Here is a 10,000-nt window from a genome sequence, read left to right as displayed (position 1 = left end):
GAGTTTCCTCAAAATATTAAAAATAGAATTATCATTTGATCTAACAAACCCACTTCTGGTTATATATCCAAAAGAATTGAAATGGAGGTCTCAAAGAGAAATCTGCACTCCCATGTTCATTGCAGCATTATTTACAATTGGCAATATATGGAAATAACCTAAATGTCTATCAATGGATGAATGGATAAAGAAAATGTGGTATAAACATACAATGGAATATTATTCAGACTTAAAAAATGAATCCTTCCATTTGCAACAACATAGGCGGCCTGGAGAACATTATGCTAACATGTATGCAGACACAGAAATACAAATACTACATGATCTCACCTCTCTTTGGCATCTAAAATAGTCAAACACATAGAAGCAGACAGTAGAGCGGTGGTTACAAACGGCTGGGGGGGGGAGACATGGAGGGGTGTTGGTCAAAGGGTAAAAAGTTTCAGTCATGAAAAATAAGTAAGTTCTGAAGATTTATGTGCAACATAGGGCCTATGATTAACAATACTATATTGTATGCTTAAAAATATGCTAAGAAGTAGATCTTATGTTAAATGCTCTTACCACAAAAAATACCTTTAGCTTTTTGTATGCAAAAACAACCAAATGGCTCATATCTGTTAAAGAAATTGAATGTGTAGTTTTAAATAAAAACCTCCAGAACCAGAAGCCTTCACTAGGAAATTCTACCAAACATTTAAAAAGGAAATAATACCAGTTTTGTACAGTTTAAGAAAATAGAAAATAAAGAAACATCTCCCCACTCATTTTATGAGGCCAAAATTATTTTAATACCAAGACTGGACAAAAACATTCAGAAAACTTAGACCAATATTTTTCATGAACAAAAACATAAACACAAAAATTCTTAAAATTTTATCCAACAATACAAAAGAAAGGATAATATGTAAGACCAAGTAGCCTTTATCCGGGTAAAGCAAAAATGGGCTAACATTCAAAATCAATGTAACTCTACATATTAACACTCAAGAAGAAAAACTAAGTAATCTTCTCAATAGATACAGAAAAAGCAGTTGACAAACTTCAGCATCCATTCCTGATCAAAATGCTTAGCAAGCTGGGAATAGAAGGCAACTGTTTCAACCTGACAAAGGGCATCTACAACAAACCTAGAGGTAGCATCAGACTTAATGATAAAAGACTGAATGCTTTCTCTCTGTCTGGGAGCAAGGCCATTCTCTTCAACACTACAATCTTTCGTTACCTTGTTCCCTAAGTATTTCACATTTTGAATGCTAGTGTACATAGTATTATTTTTTAATTCTAAATATTATTGTTTTAATTGCTAGTAATATAGAAAAATTGTTTTTTGTATATTTTATCTTACATCCTGTGAAATTGCTAGACTCACTTCCTACTTCTAGTAGCTTTTCTGTAGATTCCAATTCACAGCTCAGGACATATGGGTCTTCAAGGTATGGAGTATTGGGCAACTCTCACTGAAGATGAACTAGCAAAATTCTCATAAGCCACATGAGGAAATGAATCACCATGAGGATGAAAGTGCAAATAAAGAGAGTTTTATTTCTTCCTTTTTAATTTGTATGCCTTTTATTTCTTTTTCTCATCATATTGCTGTATAAGAAAATCCAGAGAGAAAATATTCATAGAAATTGACATGCTAATTCTAAAATTTACATGGAAATACAAATGACCTCAATTACCTAAAACAGTGTTGAAAAAGAACAAAATGGGGTAATTTACACTACTTGACTGCAATACACACACACACACACACACATACATATAGTAATCAAGGCAGTGTGATACTTATGTAAAGACAGACAAAAAGATCATTTAAAGAGAATAGAGATTCCAGAAATAATCCCACACATATACGGTCATTTAATTTCCAACAAAAGTGCTAAGGCAATTTGATGGAGAAAGGACAATCTTTTTCAACAAGTGGTGCTAAAACAATTAGATGTCCATATGCAAAAACAATGAACCTTGACCTTTAGCTCACAACATAAATATTAAAAGGATAATAAATGTAACATTTAACACTTTAAAACTTCTAGAAAAAAGGCATGGGAAGAAATACTTATAACTCTGGGTTAGGCAACTATCTCTTAAAGTAGAATGAAAGCATAAAATATAAAGTCAAAAAATGAAAAATCAGATTTTATCCAAATTAAAGACTTCTGTTCTTCAAAATATACTGGAAGTGTATCTTCAAGATATACTGATGTATCCCTTAAATGAAAAGGCAAGTGACAAACTACAAGAAAATATCTGTAAAACATATGCCTGACAAAGAATTTGTATACAGAATAAAGAACTTCCATAACACTATAAAAAGACAAAAGCAATTTTTAAATGGACAAAAGACTAGAACAGACACTTCACCAAAGGAGATATGTAGATGGCAAATAAGCCTATGAGAAGATGTTCAATATTATTAGTCATAAGGAAAATGTATAAGTCACCAGGAGATATAGCCTTATACCTACTAGAATGGCTAAAATAATAAATTCACAGTATCAACTGTTACTGATGATGTAAAGTAACTGGAAATCTCATACATTGCTGGTGAGAATACAAAATGGTACAGCCACTTTGGAAAACATTTTGGCAATTTTTAATAGAGTTAAATGTACACATGCCTACCATACAACCTAGCAACTCACCTCCTAGGTATTTACTGAAGGGAAATGAAAACACGTGTCCAAAGAAACATTTACCTGTGAGCATTCTATAACAGCTTTATTCATAACAGTCAAAAACCTAAAACAACCCCAGGTCCATCAACTGGTGAATGTACATCCATACAATAGAATATTCCTCCACGTAAAAAAGAACCAATGATACATGCAAGAACAATGATGAATCTTTAAAGTATTATGTTAAGAAAGAAGCCAGTCACAAGAAAACATACTATATGATTCCATTGTTAAAATTAAAACCCCAGGCCCAAAATGTCATCACCTAGATTAAGGCCCCAAGTCAGTAAATCAAAACTTAATACCAACATAACTATAGTTTCAACCTCCAGAAATGTAACCTTTAGTCAGTCAACATAGAATTTCCTGGTCAATACTAGGAAACTTACTGATGTAATCCCTTCTGTTCCTCTTAGGAGGGCAACCTTGCCTAACCAATGCATTTCTTGGTAATAAATTCCTTTCTTCATTTTTTCATGCCTGCTACCTTTAAAAAGCTTTTTTGTTTAGCTTAGTGGAGCTCCCCTCTACTTGCTAAATGGGATGCTGCCTAGTTCATGTATTATTTAATAAAGCCAATTAGATCTTCAGATTTACTCACTTGAATTTTGGTTGTTAACACCATCTATATGAAACTTTAGAAAAGGCAAAACTGTAGTGATAGAAAACATATGACTAGTTGTCAGGGGTTGGGAAGAGGGGGTAGGGGACTGTCCACACAGGGGCATGAGCAAAATTTTGGGGGTGAGGAAGATGTTCTATGTTATAAATGCAGTGGTAGTTACAAAACTGTACCTTTTTCAAAACTTACAAAATGGTGCACTTAAAATTGGTAAATTTTATTGCATGTAAATACTTCAGCAAAGCTATAAGAATATAAGCATATAGCAATAAAATATGAAAATGTTATCAAACAGAAAGTAAAAAGCACCTGCAATTCAACCACCCAGACTCTACCATGGTTAAGACTTCTGTGCATTAAGGGGGGTGGGGGGATGGGTTAGCCTGGTGATGGGTATTAAAGAGGGCACATTCTGCGTGGAGCACTGGGTGTTATGCACAAACAATGAATCATGGAACACTACATCAAAAACTAATGATGTAATGTATGGTGATTAACATAACAATAAAAAATTTTTAAAAAGACTTCTGTGCATTAAAATGTTTATATTTTTACCATTAAAAATTATCTTTGTAACTGAGGGTTGATGGAGGGATGGGGATGGGCTAGACGGGTGATGGGGATTAAAGGGGGCACTTGTTGTGATGAGCACTGGGTGTTGTATGTAAGTGCTGAATCACTGAATTCTACTCCAGAATTCAATATTGCACTATATGTTAACAAACATAATTTAAATTAAAAAAAAGAAAAAAATGATCTTTGTAAATTTTCTAACTTAATTTTGTGAATTATTTTGTAATCTACTTTGTCTTCACTTTAATATATCATGAGCATTTCTATGTCCATAAAGAAATAGTACAACAACATGACTTCTAGTGGCTTCCAAACTGTCCACTGTATACATGCAAAATAACATGTTCAGGTTCGTTCCCAGTGTTTGCTTTGCGAGCAGTGCTGTGATGAATCTCATTACCAAGAATCTGGCTCTCTAGTCACCACTTCCTATATTTCTAGTTCACTCCTCTTAGAGTCCCCGCTCTACACCACCCTCTATTCTTCCAGGATCTACATTTCCTGGATCCCACTCCCTTTCCAGTATCCCTCGCCCTCCTCAAGATTTGCTTCCTTCCTACCCTAGTTCACAGTTTGTCGGCTCACTGCACACTCCCTGCACTCACTTGCATCTTTCCACTGCCTTGGACCCACTTAGCAAAACTGCACCCTGGTAAAAGCCTACTCTCTGCCAACCCTGCTGACATCCCATCTCAACACAGCTGAGCAAGGCCAGAGAAAAGGCCGGGTGAGATGAGTAGACTTGCAGTTACATTCCTGGCCACGAGCCTCAGAGGGATTCTCAATGCCTGTGGCAATCTTTCCCGATTTCCCAATCCATTCCCCCAGCCCCACTGTCCTAGCCCCACGCCTCACAAACAATCTGTTGGGAGGGGCCAGATGTTCTTATTTCCAATCCCTTACAGACCAATACTTTTGTAAAATACTATTAAAATATCTCAGCAATGTGAATTGCTGCAAAAGTGTCTAAATGCTTACTCTCACTTTCTGTACTTACCTCCTTGAAGGGCAGTAACCAAGAGCTCAAGGGGTGGGCCACACCCCACTCCCCTGTATGGCAGTCCCAGAGGACCTCCCTCCCTCTCCTTTATCCCCAAATTGCCAGCATGTCCCACCGTACCACCTCTTGGCTCTTTGCTCTAGGTTGATGACCTTGTTTCCTCTTTCACAAGCAGGGACCAGAAAGGACCAACTTTCCAGGTACCGTTTGTCTCCCTTTACTACCCATGAAGTGTCCACATTCCCATCTAAGGCCAGTGCCCGGTTTAGGCACGAGGCACACCCACTACAGGGCACTGTCCCATCCATTCCTCTTTCTCTCCTCACACATAGTTTCCTCTCTATCGAATCACTTCCATCAGCCTAAATGCTGGTATTTCTCCCATCTTTTTTTTCTTTAAGATTTTATTTATTTATTTGACAGTGAGATAGAGAGCACAAGTAGGCAGAGTGGCAGGGGGAGAGAGAGAGAGAAGCAGGCTCTCCACTGAGCAGGGAGCCTGACTCAGGGTCCGATCCCAGGATCACAACCTGAGTCTAAGGCAGACGCTTAACTGACTGAGCCACCCAGGGCCCCCTGGTATTTCTCCCATCTTAAATAAATCTCTCTGATCCCATTTCCCCTGCAGTCTTTTACTGCACTCTCCTTTTATCCTATTATACTTTCTTCAGTCCCTACTTCTCCTTTCCCTACCAATCCCAATCAGGATTGCCAGGCCCCTCCATCAAAGGCTTTCTCAAGGTCAAAGTCATCTACTTGGTAAAACCTGACAGTGGCTAGTCTTTGAAGCAGACACTTGTGATGGTCTGCATCACCTTCCCTGGGCCCAACTCTGATCTCAACCACAGCTGTGGTACAAAGTTCTATGCTCACCAACAACACTGCTTACCAAGCACCCACCTCACTTCTCTCTGCTTTTCTGCCTCAAGGCTTTCTCCCACCAGAGCCTGCCAAGTGCAGTAGAGGGGAGTTAACACTCAGGAGATAACCCTCCGCCAATAACCGTCCTAGCTCGCCACTGTTTGAACAGACATTCTGTACCCTTCTCAGATGTGGCAGTGAAGCTAAACCCCCATAATCAAAAGCAGCACACACTTGATAACACACACTTTATTGGCATTTCTCCTCCATGGTCTCACCTCCCCCATTCTCTCACTCCTACTCCTGGGATCACCTCCCAAATTAATGTCTGTACCCAGACCCTTGTCTGCAAGTTCTGCTTTTAAAGGAACCTGCACAATGGTAATCCTTACCTAACTGATCATGTCTCACAGAGTTGATCATTCTCTCTTCCTTGAAACAAATGTTTACTTGACTGCTATGGTATTAACTCTCCTGTTTTTCCTCCTAACTCACTGATTGCTCCCTCCCAGTCTCTGCTAGTCCTCCTCCCTGGACTCTGAATCCTTGGCCACCTCTTTTCCATGCTTCTGCTTACTCCTTTGGGGATGTGAGCCGGTATCGTAGCTTTAAATATCACCCAAATGCTGATGACTCTCAAGTTTCTATAGCGAGACCAGCTCTTTCCCCTGAACTCCAAACTCAGACATCCAAATACCTAGTCATTATCTCTACTAGGATGTTTAATAGACATCTCAGACTCAATATTTCCAAAGCTAGACTTCTGATCCCTACCTCCAACCCTCACCTGCCCAAATCTACTTTTCCAGTCTTCCCTCCAAATTCATGGCAACTCCTTCCTTCCACGTGCTCAGGTCAAAATCCTTAGAGGGATCCTTGGTATCTCTCTTTATCTCATACCCCAAATTCAGTCTTTCAGCCGATCCTAGCAGTTCTATCTCCAAAATCTGATTCTCACCACTTACACTGCTACCCACTGAGTCCAGGTACATGTTACCTAACTGGTTGTCATCCTTCATCCACCATTAGTCAATTCTCAAAAAAAGCAGCCAGAGCAAAACTGTTAAGATATATATTAGATCATGTTACTTTTGTTATCAAAATCCTTTCTAGCTTTGGTTCTCAAAGTAAAATCCAAAATCTTCCCTACTAGCTCTCAAGTCTACTCCATCAGGCCCTCCAACCTCCTAGCCTCCCCTCCTCCCGCTCTCCCCTTCACTTCCCTACTCCAGGTACACTGGCCTCTTTAGAGTGCTTCAGCCACACCAGACACATTCCTGGCTCTTCCTTTTCACAGTCCTCTGAGGACTTTAGGGATAACATTTGAGTAGAAAGATAAGAAGTTCATCTGTTAATTTGATAAGTTAGCTGTGAGAGTCTTTTCTTCAGCTCTGTCAGTTTTAGACCTATACAAAACACTCAAGTTTATTGCAAAAAAAAAAAACAAACACTAGATCCCCTTTCATGTAGAAAAACTTTGGCTGGGTATGATGACTGATAAGAAAATAAATAGCATAATTACCACCCTATTCTTATGGTAAATTATTTGGCAGAATAGTTTTGAATAGTTTAACAATCATCCTATTATATACACATACACATCTGTAGTTCCATGCAAAATTATAGTTTAATTAATCCACCTAGAGGCACAAGATAAGCTTGTTCCTTTAACTCTTCTTAGGAAATTAACTTGGATTCAGATAGCACTGAAGAGTCTGGCAGTGCAAACATGCCCTCTACCTTTGTCACCTCTTAACTTGAAGGACTTTGTTTGTGATTTGTTGTTAATGAATTTTAAATAGAGAAAAGCTTTGTGGACACGAAGCTAACAATCAATAAATTTATCTGGGTCCTTTCAGAAGGAGAAGAATGTTTATCCAATAAAGCACTCATAGTTCATATAACTTTGCCTCCCGTTTTCTCTAAAAGCAAGTGTGATGAGAGAAAAATCCAAGAAAAGTTCTTAAGAACCAAGGGGCTACAATTATCACTACTAGGAGACAAACCATCGTAAGATCCCAAAGTCCTTTCTAGATACCAAGTGAAGTGGGTGTGGGGAGGTATTTCCTGCATGAGTCACAGCTATGCAAGCAGAAAAAAATAAGCAACGGTATCTGTAAACTTTAGGTTAACCCCCTCTGGAGCACATTTGCTCTCTGAGTTTCCCATTTACAAAATGTCGGCTTCCCACTGCTGATTAAAACCTGACTGAATATAGCAAAGGAGACAAAGATACCCAGCCTGTAAATGGCCCAGCAACTCAAGGGTCCAAAATGATTTCAGTTCTGGCTTTCAAGCTGTGTCCATCTAGGTCAGGTAAAGAACAATAAAAAAGTTAAACTCTGTACTTTAAAACAACAGTAATTCAACAGGCAATAAAACTCTGTGTTTATAGTATCAACTTGACTCAAAAAAAAAGACAAGGAAAAGGATCCTAATTGACTTTCTTTCAAATAAAAAAGATGTCTTGAATTTTTAAATGATCCTTGAGAGCAAAGTCATTTTCATAATTTCCAGTCCAACCCCTAAACTCTGTCACAGAGTCAAAAAGATGTGCTGTTGGCCTCTAGAGTAATCAGAAGAACATTCAGGTTAACTAATTATCACCGACACAGACAAGAGCAAACAAAAGCAATAGAGGCATTTCTCGTGGACAAACCAAAGCAATAGATTTTTGTCAAATGCATCCGATGTAGAGGACACCAAAGGGATAAACATAAGAGAATCCCTTTCTTCAAAGTGTTTACAATCTAGTTACTGGGTAGACAAAAAATAAGAACAAATTTTTTCCATTTTAAAGACAATCAGTTGGGGGCGGAGCAAGATGGTGGAGGCATAGGAGACCTGGATTTCGTCTGGTCTCAGGAATTCAGCTGAATAGGGATCAAACCATTCTGAACACCTACGAACTCAACAGGAGATCGAAGATAAGAATAGTAACAGAAAAGAGACCACTTTCTGGAAGTTAGGACATGCGGAGAAGTGAATCCGAGGCAATATTCAGGAGGATAGACAGCAGGGGAGGGGGCCTCCATCGGCCACTTCTGGCAAGTGATAGAACCGCAGAGCACAAAATCAGAACTTTTAGAAGTCGGCTCTGCTGAGGGACGTTGCTGCAGTGGCTAAGCGGGGGGTGGAACCCTCGCGGGACAGAGTGGTCTCAGAACCCTCGGGGTCACAGAAAGACAGGGGGTTCCTGGATTTTGGCAGAGCTCCCAGGTATCAGAGCAGGGAAGCCGGCTGCAGAGACGAAGCCGAGGCGCGGGCTCTCAGCTCGGGGTTGCCATAAGCTGTGATCCGCGGCCCAGTCGGTCTACTGCTCCTCCAGCAGGGACCCAACAAGCAGCAGAGCCAGGGAGACTCCCCTTCCTCCCTGGGGAGGAGCTGCGCGGGAGCACACTGCAGGGATCTGCTGGGTTTAGAGACTCCACATGGGGCCGGGTGCCAGACATAGAAACACTCCACCACAGGCCGGGCGAGCACAGAGTGCAGCTGGAGACCGGGGAGATGGGAGTGACTGCTTTTCTCTGGGGGCGCACTGAGGAGCAGGGCCCCGAGTTCTCAGCTCCTCCGGGTGGAGATTGGGAGGCCACCATTTTCACCCTGGTCCTCCAAAGCTGTACCGAGAGCTTGCAGGAAACAAAAGCTCCTGAGAGCAAACCGAAGCAGCTTGCTTAGCCCAGACTCACAAGGGCGGGGCAATTCCGCCTCCGGAAAAGACCTTTGGGAACCACGGCAACAGGCCCCTCCCCCAGAAGATCAGCACGAACAGCCAGCAAGCCAAGACCAAGTTTACCGATCAAGGAGAACGGGAGAACTCCAGCGTGAGGGGAATACTGCACATAGAATTCATGGCTTTTTTACCATAATTCATTAGTTTTTCAAAGTTAATTTTTTAACAGTTTTTTTGAATTTTTCTTTTTCCCTTTTTCAACCAACATCTTATCAATCCCTTTTTTAAAAAAAACATTTTTTATTTTTCATTTTTAGAGTCATATTTTTATCCCTTCGTAGTAGTTACCCTTATTTTTGGCATATATATATAAGTTGTTCTCTCTTTAAAATTTTGAGATACAATTTCTTCTAACAGATCAAAATAATCACTAGTGTGTGGCTTTGTTCTATTCTCCTGCCTGATCACATTCTCTCCCCTTTTTTTTCTTTTTTTTCTTTTTAAAAACAACTTCTTATCTTATCAATTCCTTTTATAAAATCTTTTATAATTTTCATCTTTACAGTCATCTTCCATCCCTTCATTGT

The sequence above is a fragment of the Callorhinus ursinus genome, unplaced genomic scaffold (genome assembly GCF_003265705.2).
Source record: "Callorhinus ursinus isolate GAN/ISIS: 27379988/994484 unplaced genomic scaffold, GSC_fseal_2.0 scaffold8, whole genome shotgun sequence".
Lineage (NCBI taxonomy): Eukaryota > Metazoa > Chordata > Mammalia > Carnivora > Otariidae > Callorhinus > Callorhinus ursinus.
Note: the sequence above shows the minus strand (reverse complement) of the source record.